Below are 27961 nucleotides of genomic sequence, written 5' to 3' on the forward strand. Positions count from 1 at the left end.
CGCAATAATTTCGTCGATGGTTGTCAGATATGTCGGATATGTGGCAGTTTAGAATTTTTTATTGGAACAATAAAATCTTATATTGTCCGAAAGGGGTAGTATTGTCTGTATTTAAATCAATGAACAAGGGTATATTCAGACCAATGCACAAAAGTGTCGGACACTTGTATGCCTGGTCAATGCGGGGTTTCAAAATAGATCCCGAGGTTCAAGAGATGACCATTAGCATTGGTGAGCAACTATTTCAGAGAAGGTGTGTACTGGGAGGTGTTCCCGCTCTCAGAAGATAAAGTGCGGAAGAGGTACCTGCAGGATATTATGCACAGAGGTTGGCCTCCTATGTTGCTTGTGCAATGAAAGAATAAGAAGGTAGTTGGGAGATACAGGGTGGAGGGTCTGCGGAGGAGGAGGGTGATGAGGAAGAGTATGATAAAGATGTTGATTCGGATGGTGCATATTCATCGTATTATCTAACTGAACTAACTAGTGAGGCTGACGAAGGAGAACGAATCCCTTCTCTAATTGAACAGATGGAGCGGGATGATGTTCAGGCTGATGAAACTCCTGAGTATGTCATCTCGGATGATGAGGATGATGCTATGGTTCCCGCGGACTGGAACAATCCAAACTTCAACAACCTTATGATGAATGAGCAGAATAAAGTGGTCTGAAAGTATACATATAATGAGGTGATCCAAGGTGTTAGGTATCCTACCAGTCAGGCCATGAAGTATGTTGTGACTCAATGGGTGACCTCACTTTGACAACAGTTTTTTGTTGTCAAGTCAAGCAAGAAGGAATATGATGTGAAGTGCGCGAATGAGGGTTGCGTGTGGCGGGTGTATGGCTTCAAGGGGAAGTGGGTTGACTATTGGGAGGTGTCGATTGTGGTCGACTATATTTGCATGATGGACGAACTTGAGCTCAGCCACTGGAACATCACCTCAGCTTTTGTCGCCAATGTGATATACGCCTAGATTGTGAACAACCTAAACTACGAACCAGGGCCTATAATCAGGCAAATTGAGGAGGAGTGCAAGTACATTATCAGCTACAACAAGGCATGGAGGACAAAAAAGAAGGCAATTGAGATGAGGTTCGGGACCTACAAAGCATCATATGACAATCTACCATATTTACTACAAATCATTGATCGAAGGAACCCGGGTACGTATTACGATATTGATAAGTACACATTTTCTTCAAACCTGCCAAGTACTTCCTAAAGCGATGTTTCTTCGTAATAGGGGAATGTATCGAATCTTTCAAGCATTGGCGGTATATCCTGTGCATCGACAACACTTTTCTTACCAGCAAGTTCACATGATAGATCCTAACTGCTATTGGGGTTTATGGGAACAATCAAGTTCTATCGTTGACCTTTGCATTTGTTGAGAGTGAAAACAACAGCAGTTGGTATTTTTTCATGTACCGTGTAAGGATGATAATGGTTGGTGCTTGGCCAAACATGTGCATTATACATGACCAACATGTAGGGATGCTCCAGGCAATTATGGAGTTGCAAAATAGAATGGACGGTGGCTTGCTTGGACCTGTGTAGCCAGATCTGCAGAGTAGGTAGTGCATGAGGCATTTGGGTGCAAACTTCTTCTGTCAATTCAAGAACAAGAACTTCATGAACATGTTCAAGAGGCTGTGCGATTAGAACCAGTAGCGGAAGTTTGATGCTCTTTGGAAGACACTGGATGAGCTAATGAAGAAGCAAACACAGGAACATGCAGGGACGCTCGTGACGGGACCGAAGGACATACCAGTATCTCTTGAATCCCTGCCAAATGACAATGAAGTTGGCATCACACGAAGGAGCGGGTCATCTACCAGGTCATTTAGCGAGTGGATTGAGAATGAGTCCAAGGAGAAGTGGGCTCTTTTCTATGACACAAATGGGGCTAGGTACAACATTATGACTATAAATTTAGTAGAAGTTTACAACTGAGTGATGAAAGGTGTGAGGGGCTTGCCGCTGGTTAGGATTGTAGAGTTCATACTTAAGGGACATGCAAGTATTTTAGAAACCGTTATGCAGCAGTGCACATGGTGCTGAATAATGCTAATATGATTTATGAGACGAAGATGACTAAGTACATGGAAGACATGACGGAGAAGATAAAGTTGCACTGGGTGAAGATTATGGGAACTACACAACACATATATGAAATTCTATGCAGGGACAAAGGAAGGAGAGGGGGTAAGCGTGAGAGAGTTTTCTATGAGTGCACCATCTTCGATGACATGTTTGTTTGCACCTACTACAAGGCGATGCTACTGCATAAGCTATGCTCCCATATGATTACCGTGTGTGCTATGACAGGGATGAAGACTTGGAGGTACGTCTCTAACTACTTCAAGCAGGAAGCTTTGTTCGACACCTAGAACCATGAGGTCTATGGTTTCGGGACTTATGGTTCTTTCACGAAGGAACTTGGGCCCAATGTTGTGTTCATATCTGATCCTGACAAGATGAATCAGAAGAAAGGGTAGTGCAAAACTACAAGACTCTGTAATGACATGGATGAAGCAGAAACTAGACGTCGCGTGAAATGGTAAAGCAAGTACAACGGAACATGTCACACTTACAAGAAATACACCGTTGGTGTCCCTTGCGGAAGCAGGTCCTTCAGGTCTACTACAGATGGGAGACATCTTCATAGTCATCGATCGTCAGCTTCATCAGCTCATTGAGATCAATTAATGATGTAATTTGTGGTGTGATGGATATTCATGTGCACACCATTGTACTTTATTGTGTTAATACCGAGATGATCACAATATGCAAGGTTGTAACATGTTATGTTATGATTTGCTCACATATTTGTGTATGATTTGAATAATCTATTATATCATGTTATATGTTGGACGCTTACTTGTTCAGTTTCTACAAATAAAGACCAGTCTAGACTAGTTTAGACCAAGTCTATACCGGTCGATACTTCTTACTCTTTGTTTATTTTGCATATAAAAATATAAATAACTTGTGAACATGCAGGTATGGTACAGTTGGAGCTGCTCGACCCCCAGATCAACGTCAATCACCGTTCATACCGCATCGTGGTGCAGGCTGAGGACTCCCGGTATTTCGACCTCGTGTGCCAGATGAGCTCATGAGATTTGACAAGCACTGGATCCCAAGGTTTGTTAATTTTAAATTTACTGTTTCATTCGGATTTAGACACGATATTGGTCGCTAACTGTAGTATGTTTGCTGGTTGCATGCTCCTGGCCTACTTCCGCTGTGTCAGTTTATAGAGGTGGACGTGTTGGCGGGGACCTCAGAGGCGGTGGCATAGTTCAGCTGTGATAGGGCCCTCCTCGCGGCCCTTGTTGACAGGTGGCGTCCCAAGACGCACACGTTCCACCTCCCGTGAGGCGAGATGGCGCCCACGCTCGAGAACGTCTTGCTCCTGATGGGTCTACCTTGTGAGGGTGCCGCTGTTGGGGCTAGGGATATGGGTGTGGGCTGGCAGGATGAGATGTTGGGCCGCTTCTCCATTGTTGAATGGAGGGATGGCGTAGCTCCGTTTAGGCCTTTTTCAGTGACCGAGAAGCATGACCCGACGAAGGCCTTTCTCGTTCAGTTTGTGATAAGTATGTCTTTTAATGGTTTGACATCGTCTTTACGTTATTAACGGATGCAAATATTTGTCCTTCTTCCTTTTTAACAAGAGGACACCATCCACCCACTGGTAGGCGACGAGGATGTCTCCTGACACCTGGAGGCATACCTCCTGTGGTTTTTCGGGTGGGTCATGTTCACCGAAACCCACGATAACAACGGTCTTGAGGAACATGACCCCCTACGTCAAAGAGGTTGCGAACGCTGACCCGACGAAGGTCCTGCAGTACAGCTAGGCTTTAGCTGTGCTGGCTGCGATGTACCGCGGCCTGTGCGATGTGTGCACAAAGACTGACGACAACGCGATCCTCACCGGGTGTCCTCTCCTACTTTAGATGTGGTCATACGAGCGCATCGCTATCGACAAGCCCATTATCGACCTTAGTGCGTACCAGTATGTTGTAGACGACGTCGACGGCCCGACCATGTGGTCCTTGTGGTGCAGACATAGGGTAAGTGCTATGCTATTTGTGTACGTTTATGTTGATTACTTCATTTTATTTTCTAACTTAGTTTGGTTGTACAGCCGAGTTGGTCCAGCGTGCAGACACACCATGCGTACCCAGACTTCATTCGCTAGTTCAATGAGCTGACGGTGGACTGTGTGCACTGGTGGCCGTACACGGAGGCTGAGGTACTTCGACGTGCTCCGCTTGGACTTTTGGTGCTCTGCGTACGTGACCAGGAGTACTGGCTCATGACTCGCACCCTCATCTTCGGCATCGGTGTCAAGGAGTACTCACCATATCATGTGATGCGACAGTTTGGAAAGTTCCAAGCATGCCCGCTACCGTTGACTCGGTCGGTGCCTATCAATATACACAGGTGTGTAACGTTGTGATTACATTTTCATACGACCCAAGTGTACACCTTATATTCCTGGAATTATTTTTCTGCAGGTTGACGTGGAGGGGGGCTCATTCCACAAGCGCATTTGCATCGTTGTGTAGAGGTGGGTTGAAGAATGGGACCAAGCTATTGAGCACATCACGGATGAGGAGGGGCCACACTTAAAGGAGGCGTATGTGGAGTACCTCTCGTGGTTTGTACGTCGAACGCGGATCCGGGTGACGTACACACCGGTCAAGTTTCCACGGCACGTGGTGGACGTGCGCGACACGTACCCTATGCATAGGGACTAGGCTCGTTCGCTTGAGGTACGAATAACCCTACATGATTCCTCATTTACTTCAATTGTTAGTTAAAAAATTGTGAATCAAAATGAAGTTTTTCTTTGCAGAGGGGCATACTGTGCCAGATTGATGCTGAGGCACGTGCGTCGAAACTGTGGCTTGACAGTGGTGGTGAGGTTCCCATGGTCGAGATGAGCGCGGTATTTGGCTAAATTATCCAGAACGTGGCCAAGGCCTTTACGATGAGTTGTAGTTCATCCTTGGATGTTACGATGGGACCACGAGCGTCGGCTCAGATCCCAGCATGACCGTCTAGCACCTTCATCGCGTCACTGCACCGACCGATAGTTCCAACCTTCACCATCGAGCCTTCGAGGACGTCTTCAACATCGACTTCCTGTTCGACCCCTACGACCGCAAGGTAGTCTTTCACTGGGGTTGGTCACCCCCACTATAGTGGCACGTTGCCTCGGCTTTTGTTCTCTAATGCCGATGACCCCCCGAAATGGTGTTACAGCGTCTAGGCCACCCCCCACCGGTGTTGGTGACCACTTCCATGCACCCTTCCTTTGCGGACCCTAGTCCTTTGAGCTCTCACTCTCCTGGCGCAGGTATGACGCTTCATGCATGCCATATTATTATGTATGTCATGATTTACAAGTGCTAACATATTTTTCTTCATTGTTCCATATGCAGAGATCGACGATCTCCGAGAAGTAAAGGCACAGGGTAGCTACATGGAACTACTTAGTAGGGACATTAGTTAGTTCCTTGGGTACAACTTCATCTTTTGACAGATCAATGAGCTTGGTGCATCGTAGCTATCAGGCGTGCCACTCCCGAAGACTCAACCTTCCCCGGGAAGAGTACACCACTCCACCACCCGCTCACCGACCTCAACGGCCGCTCGTTCCACTGTACCACCTAACATACTCAGCTCACTAGGTGCGAGCGAGGAGACGCAGGGTCCCCAGGACAGATGTGACTAGGGGCCTCATCCCTAAGAGGAGATGTAACCTGTAGGATTCTATGTCATTAGTAGTTTCATGGTGTTATGTACTAGTACTCTGTGTTACCATTTTACATGTACTCCATGCTAGTATTTATATTATGTGGTTGTCATATCATGTTGGATATTTATGTTAGATCTTTGTTATCAGTCATGTTTTTATTAACTATGTTCTTGATCCATCCCAAAGGATAGCATCGTGCAATCATATCCCCTTTCAAATTGTTCACTTGCAACTTTCGAAATAAAAAGCCTTCGCATAAAAAAAAACCCTACTACTATAACACTTGCAACTACAATAAAATGTTATCTGACAGGGTACAATTTATTCAATTATGAACAACATGGTACAAGAAAATATAAACAAAATGGCCCTTGAAGTTGTCTGTGTCTTATCTCCCGATTCATTCAATGGTAATTGTATTCTGAGGATTTTGGTCTACGTGGTGCTAGTGTATATGGAAAATAACCAAAGTTTGGATCCTAGTCATTTGCCCCGTCGTCAGAGGATTCGCAACGGCATGGAGTTTTCTAAGGAGTAAGCATAAAGTCATCATCGTCAGAACCAACCCAATCATTTGTGGCGGAAGTGGTAGAAGCAGGTCCTCTTGTTCGAACGACCACTTCTTTCATGGTGGCTCAAACCACCGCCACTATCGCAATGGCGTGAAGGTCTCGAATGACCACATCTGCATCTCCAGTTATGTCCAGGTAGGCAGCCATCACCGAAGAGCAGATGTAGCCCTAAAAAGTTCTCGGTGGGTTGATTCAGCAACTCTTCATCATGAGAAAATACCTAGTATACAAAAGAGCATACAAAAATATAAACGTATCTTAGAAGTGCAACCAAACAAATAACTAAGACATGAAATAACGATGAACGTACCTTAATGTGCTCCTCGTACTGCTAAGGGTGCATAAATATGGTGTGTGCTCGCTTGCTAAAACACTTTGCTATGTCGGCAAGTTCGCACACCATGATATATCTCTAATAGCACTCTAACAAGTGCATCTTTAGGTCCATGGAGGTCACAGAGCTTACCATTTGTCGCCATTCCTCTGTGGTGAAACAGGGACACAGGATCATGGTCTGCCATTTCGACAACACTTTGTCCAGGTTCTCCTCCTTGAACATATCCTCACCTTTTTCCTAGGTCTCTCTCATAGTCTATAGGGCTGTCATTGAGAATTTGGATGTCCACGAGAAATATCTACTTGAGGAGGCAGCCATGGTGTGGTATTAAGTATCAGATGCTAGTGGTTTTTCAGAAAACTACGATGTCATGACCTTCTTGTTGCCTCGGCCTCACATTTTATAAGCAGGGATCGATGGTGTATGAACCAAGTGTAAGTATGTAATTTGGATATAGTGCATTCATTGGATGTCTTCCTGTAGCGAGCAGTCACTAGACTCTAAGTAGTCGACATCGTGCGGGCACATCGCTCTAAAAAGGTGGCAGTGAGAGGTTACGTCAATCTAAAACGCTGATATCAAGGGGTCGTACCTCCCTGAAAAGGTGGTAGCGAGAGGTGACTTCAATCTGAGAAGTTGGTAGAATGATGTCACATGGGATTAAGAATTGCAGCAATGACATTGTAAGTAATAATGTTTGAACATGTAATATATAGAAAGTATGCATGTACGAGTATGTAAGACTAGACATGTCATATATACCCTTTATCATATAGCTCATGAAGGCAGATCATCAGAGGGAGATAGGAATATGTGGGGTAAAAAGGTATGTACAATAAAGGCGGTGATAATTCATTCGAGTACGATTACACAACGCAGTAACACTATCATACAGCACACACGTCGGAAAGTTACAATTTGATGTTCATGATGTGAGAACTAAGTTGTATTAGTTGTGTATTACTTATGTTCCTGGTGTAAGGACTATGCAAAAATTTATACGTAATAGTTGTGTTCGGTATTTGTGATTTTTAATGTGTTTCCGCATTGTTGGTCGGGGTTTATCATTTTACCAATACATTTTCTCTAAGCCCCATGCTTTCATAGGATTCCCTACCTTCCATGTAGAGACAATAATAACTCCTTACAGAACTTTTGCAGAATGGAATGACCACACCAAACAACAGTTTTAATAGGGAATCTCTGTCAAGCATCAATATCGTAACTTTTCCAGCTTTCACAGGGAATCTCATGCTCCAGTCCCAGCCATGCCCATGCACTAAGTCCATGCACCAGCCCCCAGTCACCATAAATAACCACACCCTCAACCATGGACAGACCACTCCTTCCTTAGCTCTCTCAACTACAATATCTTCCTCAGCTCCACTAAGCCCACCCAAGAAACATTGAGAGATTTTCATCCCCAGGGGTCAAACCATCAATGTGTTTCTGTGGTGACCCTTGTAGATTTCGTGAGTCCCGGAACATCTTCTGCACCTATGACAGACACTTCTTCATGTGTGCCAACTATCAGTACGACCCGCCTCGACATGGACCGTATGAGTAGCCACCGGTATAGCGATATAGATCACTCATGTGCCATTTTACATATGTTTTCATAATGCCATTTTACATATGTTTTCATAATTTGTCTTACTAATCTCCCCTCTTGTTTCATTTATCCAGTCTCCTCTACCTATCTGAGACTTCATGGAATGGCTGGACATGGAGCAAAATGAGCACCGGAAGCGGTGGGTTGATATGGAGATGTGGTGGAGGAGGGAAGCTTATGAACACCGGGAGTACAAGCAACAGTAGGAGCAACTAAGGCTAAAGCGTCAGGAGGATGAGCGTATGAGGAAGACGGCGAAGGAGCGCACCGCAGCTGAAGCACTCGAAGTAGAGAGAGAAAGCAAGCGGGAGAGGGTCCATCACGCTAAGGCGGAGGGCCCCGATGCCTTGAGAAAGGGCAAATATTCTAGGTCACTCAGTAGAGAGCATCTATTTACCTCGGTCTATTTTTATTCCCTAAGGCATGTTAGATTTAGCAGCGGCACGCTATTAGATTAATCTCTAGGCGTACCGTACATGCCAACATTTATTGTCATCTCTTTATGGTTAGGGTCTATTCGCGCAGTGACGAAAAACCTCATGTCCCATGTAATATTTATCCGTGTTATAAACTCTGTGCCGGGTTATATGATATTTGATAACTACTATTGTTCGATAAATTAGATTTTATATTTTCACAAAGTAATTTTAAAAAATTCCACACACTTTTACACCAACTAAATAAAAAAATATCGATAAATTGACATCTAACTAAAATTAAGGATAGAATGAATAGTTCGGACAACTGTATGCACAGCTACCATTTTTCCGCGAATAAATATGGAACATTTTTCAATTTACCGAATATAAAATATATATTGTAAAAACTAATTATATATATATTAATTGAATTAAATCAAATATGTCGTTGGATAGATGAACGATACAAATATGTCACCTGTTGTACAGACGAGATGAAGGTATCGCCTGTTCAATGGGCAACATCAAGTTCTCCTCCTTCGTTGCCACCACCTGGCTCCCATGGCACCCCACCGCACTCCGTCTCCGCCGCGGACCTCCATCCCCATCTCCTCCTCTTCGATGACAGCAGCGGAATTTTAAGCATTTCTACAAGCCCTTCTCTTTTTATGTTGTTAGCTTTCTCCGCTCTGGGTTAAAACGGCGTCATTTATTTTGATATTTTGATTGAAGGAGTGTTTTGTTTTTCGATGTGGAGGTGTATGCCATTCCTGAGGGTTCAGTAGTTTTTCCAAAAGTGCCCTTGATGAGAGTTGAGGGTTCGGTTAATGTAAGTACAAAGCCTGAACTAGTTGTGCTAATACATTGTAGGGATCGGTGATGTCCTAAGAGTGGGGTGAATTAGGATCCTTAGAGCTATTTCGGCTCCAAAAACAACACAAGATAAATCTATATCAAATTATATCTAAATGTGCTCTAGGTTTATCTAGTGTGTCTACTCTACCAAACAAAGCGCTTGCAACCTATCTAAGAAGATAAATTACAAGTAAGTAAATGCGGAAATGTATATAAGGTAGAGATACAAAACTCGGCACAAGCATTTTTTTCCGTGGTATCGATGGCATGAATGCCACCCCTAGTCTACGTTGGAGCTCCACAAAGGATATGCTCTCAGTCGGCACCCGTTCACGACCTTTGAGCCACCAAATCACAAAGATAATACCTCCACCTAGATGAGCCACCAAGCCACCAAGGCAAGGTCTCACCACTAGCTTCTCTTCCGGTTCCTCGTCGCCTGATCACTTCGGAGCTTGAGCCACAAAGGCAAGGGTCTTCGCGTCCCTGCACAATCGTCTTGCCGCCTCTCCACACCAAATTAGAGGATCAACAAGCTTTTCGGCGAGTCACCAAGACTCCAAGGTGCTAGTGTACCAAGAGGTACACTGTTGGATCACTCCTTGATCCACTCTCTAGGCAGCAATCACCTAGCAACTCACTCTCTAAGCCTATAAGCACTAATTACTCTCTAATCTTGTGCCTAATCGCCTTGGATGATTACTTTAAGCATTTTGATGGCTTCGATGTCTTCTCAGGTGTATATGAACTTCCTTGAACTCCAGCACCCTCAAATGACTGAGTGGAGGAGTATTTATAGCCTCAAACTTGCGCACTAGCCGTTAACCCAACGTCTCTAAAAAGTTCTTAACACTGAATGATCCGGTGAAAATAGTAGCACTAACACCGGATCATCCAGTGAGTACACTCTCACAAACTAGCCGTTGAAACCCCACTCAAGCCTCTGTGAACACCGAATCCGGTGTATACTCCACCTTCATCACAGGACTTTCCGGTGAGTATATCTTAGCCATCCAAGTCAACATCTTCTCTGTGTAAATTGCTCCAGTGCCTTCTTCGGTGCCTATCACATCATCACCGGACCATTCGGTGAGGTCACTGCATTCTTCCCTTTGTCAACAATGCTCCGATGATTTCCTCCAGTATGTTCAAATCAATCACCGAACTATCTGGTGGGATCTTCTGCTTCTTTTTCATCTTTGCATTGTTCATTGTCCGGTATATTGTCTGGTGTTGCCAACACATAATCACCGGACTATCCGGTGGGGCTTTCATACCTCTGTCCCTCTTTGACACAGATGCTCCGGTGGGTGCATACCCGGCTCACCGAACCATTCGGTGTAATAATTTCTTCTGGGACTTTTTCAATTCAACTAAACTTTGTCCCGGCTTCGGTGGTTTCTTCATGTATTGCATCCATAAGACCTACTAACATATATTCTTGATAAACATGTTAGTTCTAATAATTATATTATCATTAATTATTAAAATCACAATCATAATCTAATAAGATCATTTTTCCCTACATACATGTTGGTCATAAATTTTTTTGGAGCCTTTATTAAATTTTGAATTGTTTCTATGCTAACTTACCACTTGTATAACATCACCAGGTGGTTCAACTGCTTGAAACTCCATTAGTAAATCTCATTAGTTATGCCTCTTTGCTAACCACCAATGCTGCGCGGCACCGCCATGTCGCTGGAAAGTCAAAGGTTCTGCTGGAATTCGGTTTAAGACGAGCACAGGTGTCTTCAACTATCCCTTTTCAACTGTCATTATAGCCTTTTTCCTGAAAAAGAAACATTTTCTTATACAGTCATTTAGTATTTCTGTGTGTTAAACATAGCTGTGGCTTTTTTATGGCAGGGACCTGATGGTGCAATAAGTGCCTCAAAATATTGTTTTATGGGAGGTTTTGATGCAACCAGGTTCGTTCACTTCCAAAAGTTGTCAGTTAAATCCAGCATATTTGACTATTTGTGTTCCTTTCTCTTTGTAATACTGCTTGTACAAGCAATATTTTGAATCATCCTTCTATTGCTTAGTCTTCTTTCTATCGTTACCAAAAGTGGTTATTTTCTCCCCCAAGGTATTAATGTATTCACCATGTGTTTAATCTCCTCTTCTTGTTTTTGCAGTAATGTCTTGGCTGGAAATCTCTTTGGCATACCACTTCGTGGAACACATTCTCATGCTTTTGTTAGTTCATATATGGTCAGTAAACTATCCTACCTGTTATAATGAACAAAAGGTTTCACAAATGCAGTAACTGGTCCTGTATCATTGGAGCTCATTATGCTTCTGTTCATAATGTAGCTGCATTGTCAAACAAAATCTCCGATCTTCAATACATTGGTTGCTGAGCCCCACTGTTGTTTCAGGATTCGAGTTGAGTGATGTGCTTTCTATGTTAGGAATGTAGCACTGAACTTTTTAAATCCTGGCTAATCATCTAGTCTGTTGTGTGATGGATGTTCAATTTTTGTTTATGGATGTTCAATCTATGTTTGCTTGAATAACCTGCACTTTCATGTTTTTTTCTTACCAGACCAGTATTTTGTTTCATGCCCCTATCTAGTGTCTGATCTGAAACATATTGATGATCATTCTTTGAACATAGCAACTCTTTCCTCGTGTCATCTATGTATTGTCCCTTGCATTTGCATGAACATAAAATCATGCTTTTATATCTTTGACATTTTGGAACATCTATTTCCTGTTCTTTGGTTGTTGCCTGAGTTAGCGATCCTTTTATAATTTAACCCTTGCAGAGCCTTGATGAGATCCCAGACAAGGCCCTCAGGAGCAAAGATGGTTCAAGAGTCTGCAAGGATTTTGTCATTTTGGTGAAAGAGTGGCCTCAAAAGATTCAGGTTTAATTTCAGAACCTTGTTGCATTGCTTTTATTTGTCACAGTATTCTTATGTTACTTTTTTGCCTGATTTCAGGTAGCAGATTCATTATGTGGCGTGTTTGGTGAGACAAATCAAAGTGAGATGGTAGCATTTGCATCCTACGCATTGGCTTTTCCAACCAACTTTCTTGCTCTTGTGGACACATAAATGATGTGAGTTGTTGGTTTGTTGGAACTTGCAGGTTTTTCTCTTGCTGTTTTTACTGTTATTCGTGTCTGAATGAGTAGGTCTGAAACTCTTTTTTTGAAGTGGAGAGTATTTCTAAACCTCACATGTAATACTTTGCCAGTGCTGACTCAACAAAACTTTTGCGTTTGTCTTTCCAAATGCCCCTCCTTTTCTATGGTAATATTACAAAATCATCATCTTTTATTTTACTGACGAGCTTGTTGTTACTTGGATTTTGAAAATAGAAGTGCATTCAACTTTAAGCAGAGACATGTTTATACTTTAGTGCTGTTACTTTGGCTTGATAGAGTATAATGATTGGTGTGTGTGTGTGTGTGTATCCTGATTCCTAAATAAATTGTGTTGTCACCATTAAATTAAAGGCCATTCACCCGGCACTTCTGCAGGAGGCACAATCAAGTTCTTAACCGATGAATGTATATATTTAGCTTATGCTTTGTTTCGTATAACGCTTACGCTTTGTTTCGTATAACGCTTAAGCTTTGTTTCATATAACAATTAACCGTGCATACATGACATGCTCTCCCTCTCTCCAATCTTTCGACACTCGTGGGGTGTAGATATTAACTTATTTATGCTGCACCTGTTGTCCAGCATTATCTGGGGGCATAATTGTGCTATTTTTACCATTCAGGTTATGCAGAGTGGAATTTCAAACTTCTGCGCTGTGGCTCTAGCACTCCATGACTTAGGGTATGTCAAAACCTGTCTTTGGACACTCATTACTTCTGCATTGGACAACAGCCCTATTGTATACAAGCTTTGATTGTCATGGAAGCCTTGTGCTAGAATATCAGAAAAAAAAATCAAGAAAATAAAAATGAGCTAAACTTTATCAGAAAAGTCACCCTAATCTATAACATATATTATCCCTCCAAGATTTGGAGCCCTCTCATGTGTTCGGGCACTGTAGTTACTGTGGCAGTGGACCCCACATATGTGTATGTATAGGTATACGTATATGTATGTACGTATATATGTGTATACATATACATATATTTACACATATAATATAATTTTATCAATAACATATAAGATACAGATATATATACATATACATATACATATATGTATGTATACATATACGTATATATATGTACGTATACGTATATATATGTACGTATATATGTGTATACATATACATATATTTACACATATAATATAATTTTATCTATAACATATATTATCCCTCAAGATTTGGAGCCCTCGGGCACTGTAGCTACTGTAGCAGTGGACCCCACATATGTGTATGTATAAATATACAGATACAGATATATATACGTATATGTATACATATATGTATGTATACATATATGTATATGTATGTACATATATGTGTATACATATACATATATTTACACATATAATATAATTTTATTTTCGGAAAATTCCAAAAAAATATCAACAGGAATATTAGTTATATTAATAAATCGACTGAAATAATCTAAAATACAAAGAAAAATATATAAAACTCAAAAAATATGAAACAAATTTTGTTAGTTTCGTATTACTGTTGTCTATATGTTAAAATTATGTGCATATATGAAAGTACTACTATTTTTCCTATAATTAAGTGAATGTGTTAAATATTGATAAATTCATAAATAAATATTGAGATATAATAAATTGGTTTCTTTTGTTATGTTCTGTGAAAAAAAGACGCGGCGTAAGCACGCCAATCCACCTAGTAGCATCTAATTTAGGATGGTCTCAGCTTATGGCAACTTTGCACTTATAAACTTAAGCCCTCCCAAACATATTCTTATTCATACTGGCATATCACTTGCAGAAGAGAAGTCTAGTTCGGTACCATTACAAATATGCCTAAATTGAAAATACCATCGCGTGTGAAGCTGACAAATGGGCCCTGTGACCACATGTCAATGAGACACGGATGGTATTTTCCAATTTGAGCGATAGTTAGTGAAAGTGCATCTAGCTCTTAAGTGTGGTTTTAGTAATTAATGATAATACCTATAGACTAACAATATTGTTAAAAATTGATAGTAGGTTGTTCCATAGGTGATGCATAAAGGAGAAATATGTATCAAGATGAATGAGCTCTAAGTGATACTCGGGTAAGTTATTGACAATACTTATGGACTAACAATATTGTTGAGAATTGCTATTAGGATTATTCCATAGAAAATGCATAAGAAATGAAGCATGGATTCATTGAAGAATGTCATGAGATCAAAAGAAATGCATCGTTGTCATTAAGCTCTTAGTGATGCTCATGAGATGAATGAGAAGCTCAAGAAGATTGACAATAAGCAAAAAGGCTAAGTTACTTGTGGAGATCAGGTAACTAAAGTTATGATATTATCAATTACGTTTTATGTACTAACACATGTACTTTGTGCTTGAGGGTGAGTTAGGATTAGTTTCAATAAGAAGGTATGAGTTGAATTGAGATATTGAATATGCCGAGCTGGAAGAGCAAGATCAAGACAAGCTTAGTGGAAATTTTGTGTGCTTGATGCTTGCGGTTCATAGCTTTGTGGTGAACCAGATGAAGATTGTGTGAAAAGAGAAGTCTTACACGCTTGGTGCATGAGAAGTAATCAAGTGAACTTCATCAAGCTTCCAGAAGATCAAGAGGAGATCAAAAAGAGAAGCGATGATGAACATCATCATCAAGCTTAAGTGAATAGTATATGGCAAGCCTTAAAGAGCTATGAGAAGAGTCAAGACTAAGATGATGTGTTCGTCAAGTCTGCGGGATTACTCAAGGTAAAGGTATAACTAGAATAGATTTTCTAGTTTTGCCGGTATCAAGGAGTTTGGAGGGAGATCGGGTTATAGGATCGATAGTTGTACTATCAAGAGGGACTGTCGAAAGCATTGCTCGATTGTTGTGTCGAGTGCTCAAACCATGTGCTTAGTGCGGGATGGGTTTGTATTGAGAGTTCGCTTTAGGAGTCCGTTGTCGAAAGTGTGGAAGTGTCCGAATTAGGTTTCAAAGTGTTCATAGTTTGATCCAATGTGTTTGAGATCATGAATTCAGTAGGGATGTGTAGCCCTCTGAATAAACTTTCCGTAGAGTCCAAAATCGTTGAAATTGGACATCGGAGTAAAAAGTTATCGCCGTTTTCAGAGGGTCTGCTGTACTGAAATTGGAAGTTCCGATCCTAGAATCGGAAGTTCCGATGTCAGTCAGAATATTCGGTGTCTTAAAATTTCAAGCTCTCGGGAAGTTGTCGTTTGAATAGGAAGTTCCAATATTTTGGTCGGAAGTTCCGATATGAGTCGGACTATCCGATGTTCAGAAGTGTCAGGGCTCTCAGGTTTGGATAAAGGTTTAATCAGAAGTTCCGATGTGTATTTTTCCCAGATCTAGGTTGGTTTGTGTTGTTCAAATATGTTGTTTTGAACTGATCGGAAGTTCCGATGTGGATATCGGAATATCCGATGTGTACTTGAAAAAGGCTGTAATGACTAGTTTTTCAACCGTTGGGGTATGGGATCGGAAGTTCCGATTAGGGGGATCGGAAGTTCCGATATGTGCAGTCTGAGTCCAACGGCTAGTTTTTCAGAGTGGAGTATTTATACCCCCTTAGCCTCATTTCGTGGGACTAGTTGCTTAGAGGTCTTTGTGCTGCTCTTGTGAGGTGTTTTGAACTTGGTGTTCCACCTTAATGCTCCCCTTCCCTCTCTAACAAGATTTGGTGAAAATCAAGCTTTGGTCACTTAGTGAGTAGAGAGAGGTGTGAGAGGGTGTGGTGCTTTGGTAGCCCGCAGATTGCCACATAGGTTGCGTGTGTTTGAGCACTCGGTGTTGATCGTGCGTGAGTTCGGGAGTTTGTTACTCTTGGAGACCACCGTCTCCTCGACAGCTCGGTGGTGGATTGATGGCGATCTCCTCAAGTGAAGATTGTGAGGAGGCCTGAAAGTGGTTGCGGAACTTCCTTCTTCAGAGTGGAGGAAGAGTTGAACATAGTGGAGGCGAGGAGTGCATGTGTGCAACATCGTGAGAAAAAGAGTTGAAAAAAACTTAGCTCAAGTGTGATCGAGCTTCCTCAACGGAGACGTAGAATATCAGTGGATATTTGAACTTCGGTAACAAATTATTTGTCTCTGTATTTCCTAACTCTTGTGCATTACTTTGATATCCATACTTGTATGTTTGTTTGTATGTACATAGAGTTAATTTCGTGATTCTGAAATCTGTTGTTTTGAACTAATCGGAACTTTTGATTTTGGTAATCGGAACATCCGATGAAAAGTAATTTAGTAATTTCAGAATAGTTATCTTGCTTGATTTGAATAATCTTTGTCTCACCTAAGGATTGTAAGCTTCATATTGGTTTAGGGTGTTTGTGCACTAGTTGAGCCTAGCCTATTTAGGTTTTTCACTTGTGAAAAATATGTTAGTTTATTTTCGCTGTAAGTTTAGGCTAAATAGTAAAAAAGGTGAAATTTTGTTAAAACACCTATTTACCCCCTCTAGATGATATCATTATCCTTTCAGTATGGAGCTTCTGTTGGTTGCCAATATTGTTGTATCTATTTGTTTTAGTTTTTTTAAAATGTCCATGTAAGCCAAATAAAGAATGACTGGAGCTTATGCTCTTTGTTTTCAAAACTTTTCAAAAACATTTTGATAAAGACATCTTCTTTTGTAGGTACAAGGCATCTGGTATTAGATTAGATTCTGGTACAAGGCATCTGATTTGAATAATCTTCTTTAGTCTATTGAAGCTCGAAAAGTGTTTCATGTAATAGAAAAGGAGTTTAATATACCAGATTTTGGGAAGATGATCATTACTGCTAGCAATGATCTGAATGAGGAAACAATTGATGCCCTCAATAAACAGGTAATAAAGTTATCTCACGATTGAGTTGACAATTCATCAAGATTTTATCTTTTTTTTATGGCAGTACTTGTGGCGCCTATGTTATTTGATGTGTGCTCGTGATAATTTGGAGTTTAGAATTATATTTATTTTGAATCCTTCCGATTGCAGATACAATTAATTTTTCATTTTTTTGCAGGGTCATGCGGTTGATGCCTTCGGAATTGGAACATATCTTGTACGTGTTATTCCCAGGCTGCACTTGGCTGTGTCTTTAAGCTAGTTGAAATAAACAGTTAACCTCGTATCAAACTTTCCGAGGACGTGGAAAAAGTATGCCTGATATTTTAATGTTGAAAATAATTGCTTTTTAATTTTCAGTTTACTTATTGTGTCATGATATGTGTCAGGTTTCCATTCCGTGCAAAAAACGAGGTTTCAGATGGTATGGTAAAGAAGGCTACCCGCTGGTAGACATCATGATTCGTGGAAGTGAACCATCACCTAAGGTAATAATCCATCCCTTCTCTCTCTATTCACATGTGAGTTTTGACTTTGCCACAAGATTTTCTCAATTATCAAAGTACATAATAGTATAATCTACCTTAGAATGGAATATAGCTGAGTGCCTGAGATATGGCTTGAGTCGATCACATGCTTCCTCTCTGTGTCATGCAACACTGCTGTCATATTTTGCATCTTGTCTTGAATTTTTTTATCAACAGTAACCTTCTGTGTTCAAACTGAACTTCATTGTGTTTAAATTTTCCAGGCAGGTGAGCGAATCCTCTGTCGCCATCCATTCATTTAATCCAAGAGGGCATATGTTGTCCCACAGCATGTTGAGGAGCTTCTTCAGTGTTATTGACCTGGAAGATCAGGTATGGATCTTTTATCTTTCTTGTACCAAGATTTTTGCCAGTAATGATCATAGATAATTTGGAAACTGTTAATTGAAAAGGATGTAACCGACATCAGCATTAGATTATCTGTAAAATTCTAGAGGATCTTCGTTCTGCACCATATTTTTAGCCACGGAATCTCTAAGAAGAATGGAGCATCATGACAGACTCAATATTACCTGAACCAGTTATCCTGTACATTTTCTAGCGCCCGGTCTTGATATTTTTCCTACACGTGATGATCAGCAAGAGCAACAAACTATCGCATGTTGCTTCTGGAGTTCACTTAAACATACGGAACACCTTTAGGAAAAGAACTTCATCGAACGTTGAATTGTGAAAAGCTGATAATTTGAATCATTAAAAGAACTGTTTAGACTGTAGTGTCCTCTTACTCAGCTTACTTAGAGTTTCCCTGCAGACAAACCTAGAGTGGAGCTAACCCTCTTTGGAGCACATCAAGAGCCGCTGCATTTAACAGCTTGATAAACTGCACCCAGACCACATCAGACGGCTAAACCCAACACCTTACAAGGTTCGTTACCATTTTTCTTTCTTCACCTGTCTTCTCCCATATCGCCATGTCACGACTTGTAACGCCGTAAACTCTTCACATTGAGCAGGTTGTTTGAACGAGGCGCAACGCTATATGATTTCATCCATTTCCTATGGCTAAACGAGGCGCCAGTATGTGAATTGCAATAGATACTTGCAGAAGTTTGAGTCGTCTTGGAAGCATAGCAGCAGCCCATGCAAAAGAAGAAGAAAAAAGAAAAGTAGAGCTGTTCTGTACAAGTTCAGCTCATGGCCCATCCTGTAGGATTTTGCTCCCCAGCCCAGTTATCGGTCTAGAGGCAGGTCAAGTTACATGATTCAAACATCCCTTGATTGGTGGAATATACATCTTTGTGAAAAACAGAAAACATCATCTGGTGACTTGAGTTAATGTGAAAATTAATCGCCAAAAATGTTGCGATCCTGACGTGTTTGTCCTCTGCAGTACACCAATGCAGAGTAGGTGGCATTGGCAAACTTCCATGGTTCAGTTGCTGGTGTCATTTTTGGCAGTTCTTGGGTGTTCTCACGTGTTGTGAGATGAATCCAAGCGTTGCAGTCAACAGAGTAAGCAGAAACGGGTGATGTACTAGCATCAGCGCATAGCAAAACTGGTTGGTCATTTTCGGTGATCTACCATTGCGTCAGGAACGATCGGTTGGTTACTTTAGTGGTGGCATGCATGGTTGTTCGCTCAGTTATGCACAATTCCTGCGAAAGAGTGACGATAAAGTGTACTGGCCATATCGTTGCTAGATGTGCTGGTTTACATGGAAAGAGCACACGATTCATGACTGGAGATATTGCAAACGGCAAAAGCATCAGCCATACGACATTTTAGTCTGCCGCACTATTATTTATAAACAAAATTATGTGATTACAAAATTAGTTATAATATTTTGAAGAAAAAAGGTCCAATTTTGCTGTTCCAACTCAAACATCATTTATATGTTTTATTATGGACGGGGTATTTGTGGAGTCTGCTCGAAGACCGAACAAGAAATGAAGCTGCAGCAAGGGGATTCAGCCCTCATGGAAACAATCACACAGACACGGTCCTATTTAACACAGCTAAAAATTATAAACTTTTGATGAAAGTAATTTTTCCTAAAAACTATTTATGCCTTATATCAAAAACTGTTGATTGTTATAAGAAATTTTTAGGTTCTCAGCAAACTAGTTTTTTAAAAAGTCACACTCAGTCAGCTTATCAATTTTTATTCATTTCATTAGAGATCAGCTTTTCAGTTTTTTTAAAAATCAGTAATAAGTCAACTTGTTTATTTCAGTTTATAGTTTCTAAAAAGTAATAAGCTAAGCTAAATAGAATCATATAAAAAAATGCAAATGTTATTTTACATTATTTGTAGATGGTATATTACACAAATAGCTCCGAGCGCTGCGAGAGGACGAGAATCACGTGGCTGAGGTATTGCGGTTGGCAACGGAAACGACGGCGCTGCCGCCGACAGCAGCCTCCAGCCATGTACGGTACTGGTCTCGCTGTACGAACTAGTATATCAAAGGAACAGTCCTAGTTAGACTGATTTTCCTTTGAACCCCAAAGCCTTGGAGCATCACACAAAGTTGAATACTCACCCAGGCAAGGGAATGAAAAAAAAGCTCTGTGTAAGTTACATTAAATAGCAAAGTAAAAAAGAATTGCGACCAAACTAGTAAAAAATCCAGGTGGGTGAGGAGAAAAATGTTGAAATTTGAATCACTCCAACATGCGCAAGCGCTCATACAATGGACCTAGTTCCTATACGGTTGCTAGTGTATACGTAAGCACTTATACAACGGACCGGTTTCTATGCGGTTGCTAGTGTGACTGCAATTTAAACAGTCACACTAGCACTGTCAGATCCACTTTCGATGGTCCAAATCAACATAAACAGTAGCATGTCTATTGTAGCAGGTTTTTCAGGAAAACTATTGCATCACAATTCACAGTAGCAGACGATTTGAGCCATCAATCTAAAAGATAAACATATGGCAATGCATGCAGTCGCTATTGTGCAGTTGTAATAGTGACTACATGTGATCTATTTCCCATACAACCTAAAATTAGAATAAGTTATAGCATCATTATCATGTAATTACACATTTTCCTCTATCTACTTATTGCATGTGGAGAAAACAACAATGAAATGGTCTTTGAGGGAGGCTCATGAGATGGAGAGGATTTGATACCACGAGGCTATGATGGGAATGAGAGGTTGACAAGCGTGCTATAAGACTAAGGTCCTGTTTGGCAAACTTCTCTAGAAAAGCACTTGTGCTCTCAAACGGTCCGCTTTTTGGTAACTTCTCTCGGCAGCACTTCTCCCCATTGCACTAGAAGCAAAAAGCGACATGACACCGGCTTCTCCCACAAGCTGGTGGCTTTTGCAGAGCCCTAAAATAAAGTTTCCCCCTCCCTCTAGTTTGGAGGAAATTGCTATACCCTTGCCCCCCCCACCCTGACTCATGCTCTGATGATTAGGGTTTCATCCTTCTCTGTCATCCCACCGAACCATCCCAAATTTGTCGAAGCTGACCATGTTGTCACCCTACTCCTCCCTGACGGTGATCGCGTCGCCAGCCTCCTCGTCGACCCCGACTACATCGTCGCCTCCTGCTCGATGCCGTCGACAACCATGCCACCACCCTCCTCCCTGAAGGCGATTGCAATAAGGTATAATTAATTAATTACAGAAAAGTTCCTAGGTCACTCTTGTTAATGTTGTGAAGTGCAAATAATTTCTATTACAAGCATTGTTTTTAGGCAAAGCACACTGAAACAACAGATGACATGTATATTAACTAGAGTACCAAATTTGTATACGAGTTCCTCTATCAAAGGTTCTTGCTCAAGAGTCAAGATTCCATCTTCGTTGATGTATAAATCTTCTTACAACATGGTACTTCATAGGTGATTCTACACTCTGCATATCTTAAGTTTTATTTTATCTAGTTGTGACACCTCAATAGCTGTGATGCATTTCTAATTCAGGTGCCTTCTAGTTTTCAGTAATGTTGTGAAGTTAGTAGAATTCTAAAAGTGGTGCCTGTAAAAATGTAACATTGGTGCTGCACCTTCTCTTGTTCTCTATATGCTTACCTGCTTGCTTTTGTTAAATACCAACTGCACTACTTCTATACTTAAATAGTGTTACTAGGAAACTTTTACATATACTGTGTGTGTGCTCTACTGCTCTGTCTAATGAGCATGCTTTATCTCTTCTAAATCCTGCACCGGGTTGCAACCTGACTACTGAAATGCTCCCTGAAATCTTAATTTGCCCATGAACTGAAATGCTTGACTAGATCGATAGCTAGCTAGCTATTGCCCACTAATTGAAATGCTTTATTATTCTAATTTTCCCATGAACTTGAGAACAATCTCACTTATACATGAAGATATGGCTGCTAGCTAGAAAACAATTGCCTACATTTCTGTCTCTTCCCAAAATGTGACATGCCCCCATTTTATAATGAATATATATATAGAAAAGAATAAAGCTTGCATCTTTTTATTGATTCAGTTCATGGGACTTTTATAATTAATATTACACTGGTTAGGTATTCATATACATTGTCCAATATTATATTGGTTTTGTACTCTTGTATAGATGAAAACAATTGAAAATGCTAAGAAAACGGTTATGAAATGGGATGCATTTGCCACTAGAGTTTTTATTGAAATATGTGTAGAAGAAGTGCTAGCAAAAAACAGACCACATGATTGCTTGAACAATAAATATTATGGTAACCTAATGGACAGGTTAAAAAAAACACAGGCAGAGATTACTCTCATACTCAATTGAAGAATAAGTGGGACTCCTTAAAGGGTAAGTATGTAACATGAAAAATATTGAACATCCATGTGTCCCGATTAGGACAAGATTCTAATACTGGTACAATTGTTGCCTCTAATGAGTGGTTGGAAGAAAATAAGATTAAGGTATGCAATCTTTTATAGTTTTTTGACGCCACATTCACTATTTGTTTTCGTTACAAGGAATGACTTGTCAATGTTTTTTAGGCCATGCTAGGAGCCAAAAATTTTAGGTTCGCACCATTGCAAAATGAAGATGAATTACAAATCGTTTTTGATGATGCGACATGCACCAATGAGTCTGTAGTGGTGTCTGGTGTAGATGATGATGTCCACGTACATGTCAAAGAGGAAACACTACTAATGGCACCCCAATTGAAAACAAGGAAGCTAAGAAAAGAGTTGCACTTCAAGCATTCCCTGCAAAGAAACATAAGAAGAATTTTAGAGACTTGCAGTTCAAGTGACTTCTGAATTCTTTTGTGGTCAAAGATAGTTCTACCCCTAATAATATAATTAGGGAAGAGATTGCTGAAATGTTGAACTCTGTTATTGAGTCTTGTGCAGATGAAGGGAGTGATGAGTATTTCTATGCTACACAACTACTCATTAAAAAGGAGTATAAAGATGTGTTTGCTACTTTAAATAAACTGGAAGGGAAGCTCGCATGGCTTAGGAGGACATGGGATGAGAGGAAGAAGCTTTAGACCTCATGTGTTGTATTGCATGCTTGCATAGGTTTAGAATTTATTTAGTATTGAACCTTTTTGTCTTTGTTCATGAGTTGTATTGCATGGAAAACTATTTTTATTTAGTTCACATGTGGTGTATTGAACCTTTCATCTTAATTCATGTGGTCAAGTTATGTTGTTATGCTCATCTCATTTTATTGAAACTGTTTCATTGTTCACATATGGTTTTGAGTTCAACTAGCTCAAGTGAGTCAAGTAATGATGATATGTTAAATGCTCACCAAGATAAATAGGATGAAGATGACTTATTGTATGAAGATGCGGCACTTGTTGCTTATGCAATATTTGACTCTGGTGACTCATCAGCTAAGAGGCTAAGGAAACAAGCATTAGAGATTGTGATTCAGTTGATTGAGAGGCAACTTAGTTATTGAGGAGATTGTTATGAGATATTCAGAATGAGGATGCCAGTATTCCACAATTTGCATGAGTTGTTAGTTAATAACTATAGCTTGACATCATCGAATGAGATGTGCTCGAAAGAAGCATTAGGATTGTGTTTTATGGATGTGTGGTGCACCTCAGTCGGTTAGACAAGCTAAGAACAAGTTTACCCATTCTAAAGAAACCATTAGTAGGAAGTTTATAGAAGTTCTTAATTGCGTGTACCATTTGGCAGCTGATATTATCAAAGTAAATGTTTCTAACTTTACTGTGGTGCATAGTAAACTTCGTGAGCCTAGATTTTGGCCTTATTTCAAAAATACCATTGGTGCTATAGATAGGTGTTGGGACCGAAATCCCAGACAAGGTGGACCTTCAGTTACGGGGATATCGAAGGGTCCTTGGAGTAACACGTGTCAGAGGCGGAACAGCTTTCTGATGTCTCTTCCGGGTACAGTGTGACTCTATTTATAGCCCGTACTCGGCCACCACAGGCGCGGTTTACAAATCCTACCCCTTTACCTGCTACATTCTCGGAATATTCAGAGGCATTATGGTACAAGTGAGCATAATTACATAATTACAATCCTACCCCGAGCGGCCAAAAACGGGCCCACTATTCCGCAGTGATCTCTGCCTCCGAAGATATACCAAAGCCTTCTCCACTCGGATGCCCGTCAGATGGCCTTCGACCCCCGAGCGAAGGTCGGCTTGTATCTTCGCCCGCCGCGATCACTCAGGACCGTAGGCACGGACTTCGCCCTTCGGTCGAAGGTCACCCTCGTCTTCGCCGGCACGAGAGATCGAGGATGCGGGTGCGCCCACACCCTTCGACCAATGACGCTTTGTGATCTTCGCCACCTGCGGATGAAGTCCCTGAAACAAAGTTGCAGTGGCAAACATGCGATCTTTACAGTAGACTTCGAGGTACCCTCCGAAGAGGGGGGGGGAGATCATCCCCAACAATAGGACTCATATCCCTATAATTGTGCTACTATCAAAACAAGTTGTGCATATTGGTCGGCATGGATATTCTGGTTAGAATGTAATGGCCATTTATGATTTCGATATGAGATTCATATTTGTCATAGTGGGATAGCCTGGATCAGATCATGACAGTCATATATTTTTTAGATTCTTTAATCAAGTACAAAGACCACTTTTCATATCCTCTAGAAGGTATTACTTTGTGCTTCTCTCATATATTTCACTTTCATCATAATATATTGAGACTTTGTTTTTTAACAAGAAAATATTATCTGGTTGACTCGGGGTACCCAAACTAAAAGGGTTATCTTCCACCCTACAAGGGTCAAAGGTACCACATACCTAATTTATAAATAGTGGTCAGCCAATTGGATTGAAGGAGGTATTCGATCATGCTCATTCATTTCTCAGGAATGTTATTGGACGCTATTTTGGTGTTCTTAAGATGAAATGATGTATTCTTCTAAATGTACCAAGCTACCCAATGGAGAAGCAAAAGAAAATTATGATTGCTACCATGGCTCTACATAATTTCATTAGAGATAGATAGTCAGTTACGCGATGAACATTTCGATGGACTAGAGCCAGAGAAGATGTATGTCAATGGAGAGACCGGACGTAATGCCAATGCAAATGATGTTGTGGATGATAGAGATATGGATGAACTACGCGATGCTATTGCGGCAGCTTTTGTGGCTTCGTAATGATGTATATATCAAAGTGTTATCTTTTGTTAAACTTATATGAACTACATTATAGCTATTAATATATATTACGGCTTTCAATATTTAAATTATAATTTGGTCCTACATAGAATGTAGAATTTCTTTGCTAATATTGTCATCAAAATTTTCTTTCAAAAATGTCAAAAAGTAATGAGGCACTAATTCTCTACTAAACCAGCTAGGGATGGCAATAGGTCAGGTTGGGCCAGGTGGAGCAAAACCACACCCGACCTGAAACCTACCAATCAAAACCCGACTTGAGCTCGAAGTGATAAATAGGTTAAAAATGGCACCCGAACCCGGACCCGTTGGGTTTTAGGTGCCCGTCAACCTCCTTTCCAGCTATATCTATCTCTCTCTCGGTCTACCTCTTTCGTGGTGACCTCTCTCGAGCTTGGAGTTCTTTCTCGCACACAACATCCTCTCCGATCACCCCTGGGGTGACTGCACCTGCTCGTTGGCCGCTGGAACCCCTCTATCTCCCGATCTTGTGCCACTAGATCCAGAGGTGAATACGAGATGGCCGCCACGGCCAATACACACACGTGACATGCTCCTGCACTAATCAGGAGCCTCGTTGACAAATGAGACCAGGGAGGCCGGATATGCAATTTTGTGGTCGGATCTGCGACAGGGAGGTCAGGCGGCGACTGATGTTTGGGAGGACAGGGCAGCTGGGTGGGGTGGCATCAGGGAGGCCAGGTGGCGGGGAGGCTGGGCGGGGATGTGGAGTGGCGGCGGGGAGGCTGGGACTGTCAGGCAGGGTATCGTCAAGGAGGCTGGACCAGGACGCAGAGTGGCCGTGTGGGAAGATGGTCGGTGGCATTGTCAGGCAGCAGGGAGGCTGACTGGGGATGCAGGGTGGCGGTGACCCGTGCGTGAGTTGCTGCTACTAAACGGAGCCCGTGCGTGAGTTGGGTGCGTTTGATGGGTGAGTTGGGTTAGACTCTGAGAATGGATTTCATGTGACCTCAGGGTAATCCATGGGCACCTACGGGGGAAACTGAAAACTCAAACCCGACCTAATCCATTTTGAGTACCCGATCCGTCAGACCTATGGGTGAAAATTTATATCTGAACCCGGACCTGTCAGGTGCAGAACCTGTGGGTACCCAGACCCACAGGTCCAATTGCCACCCCCTAAACCAGCAACAGATAAGTCAACATATTTTTCAGAGGTATTCTAGTATTTTCAGACTCATAATAGACAATCAGCCATATGAAAAGCATGATTGTCAAACGGCATGTTTCTACATATAGTGGATTCTTAGGCAGCCAGCTTCTCATAGAAAAAAAAACTATACCAAACATAACCTAAGATCTTTATGCATATGTATTAAGATCCTCTAACACATTATGCTCCTACCATAGTTAGACAAGTGGCGTTGCTACATGAACAGCGGCAGACAAAATACGGAGAAACGAGGTCAATCGTGCTATGCATATTACATGTGAATGACCTAAATGCACACTTTAAAGTTACTCCCTCCGTTTACGAATACTTATCATCTCTAGCTTCATGAGATTTCATTTTCATTTTTACCCTTCTCTTTTTATTCACTTGTGTGGACCCAAACTACTATGCCATACAATACATAGATAGAAAAATCCGATGACAATTAAAAAAAAGGCATAGATGGAGAATTTTTTTTTTGGAAGGCTCATGGTGACAAGTGACGACTAGAACGTTCGAAGACAGCCCAACGTAGCATCAGAGTAGCACAACAAGGCCTATTTCTGCCACCAGGACGAATTATTTTCATCAGCTTAAACCTGTGATAATTTTTTAAATCAGGAACATTTTGGCCACTCCATATATAAACAATGATTGCCTTGGTTTTTGTGCCGTGATCAAAGTTGCCAAATAAGTGAAAACTGAGGGAGTATATGGCTTATGCTAACACACCACACAAGTCTAAGTGCCCGTCCCTTGTCTTAACAACCACATATTTGGTAGTAAAAGATAAAAAATGAAACTATGCCACAATTAATAGGTCTAGTTTATGATTTTGCTATACACACATAACGACTACATGTCAATACTACCTAGAAAATACTTTCTCTATTCCTAAATATAATTCTATTAGGATATAGTATGGTCTCCAATATAATACTTTGATTAATAATAACTATAAAATATATTATACAAATAAAAGTTATATATTATGAAAGTATTTTTCATAATGAATCTAGTAATATCAGCACTATATTTTCAATTCTATATGCTTTTTAGCTATCAATGATCAACCTAAAAATAATTGACTTAATACAAATTTAGATAGATTTATACTTGAGATTAGAGGTAATACCTAGCGAGAAAAAAAATGCAACTAAAACAAGTAGGACAACAGTGTCAAG

At 40.9% G+C, this 27961-nt stretch overlaps 1 pseudogene; it reads left to right on the forward strand.

The window, feature by feature from the left end:
* Window positions 1-530: 530 nt before the first annotated feature.
* On the forward strand, window positions 531-19085 carry LOC133925477 (nicotinate phosphoribosyltransferase 2-like; annotated as a pseudogene).
* The last annotated feature ends 8876 nt before the right edge of the window (window positions 19086-27961 follow it).

Source organism: Phragmites australis, chromosome 7 (assembly GCF_958298935.1).
Source record: "Phragmites australis chromosome 7, lpPhrAust1.1, whole genome shotgun sequence".
Classification (NCBI taxonomy): domain Eukaryota; kingdom Viridiplantae; phylum Streptophyta; class Magnoliopsida; order Poales; family Poaceae; genus Phragmites; species Phragmites australis.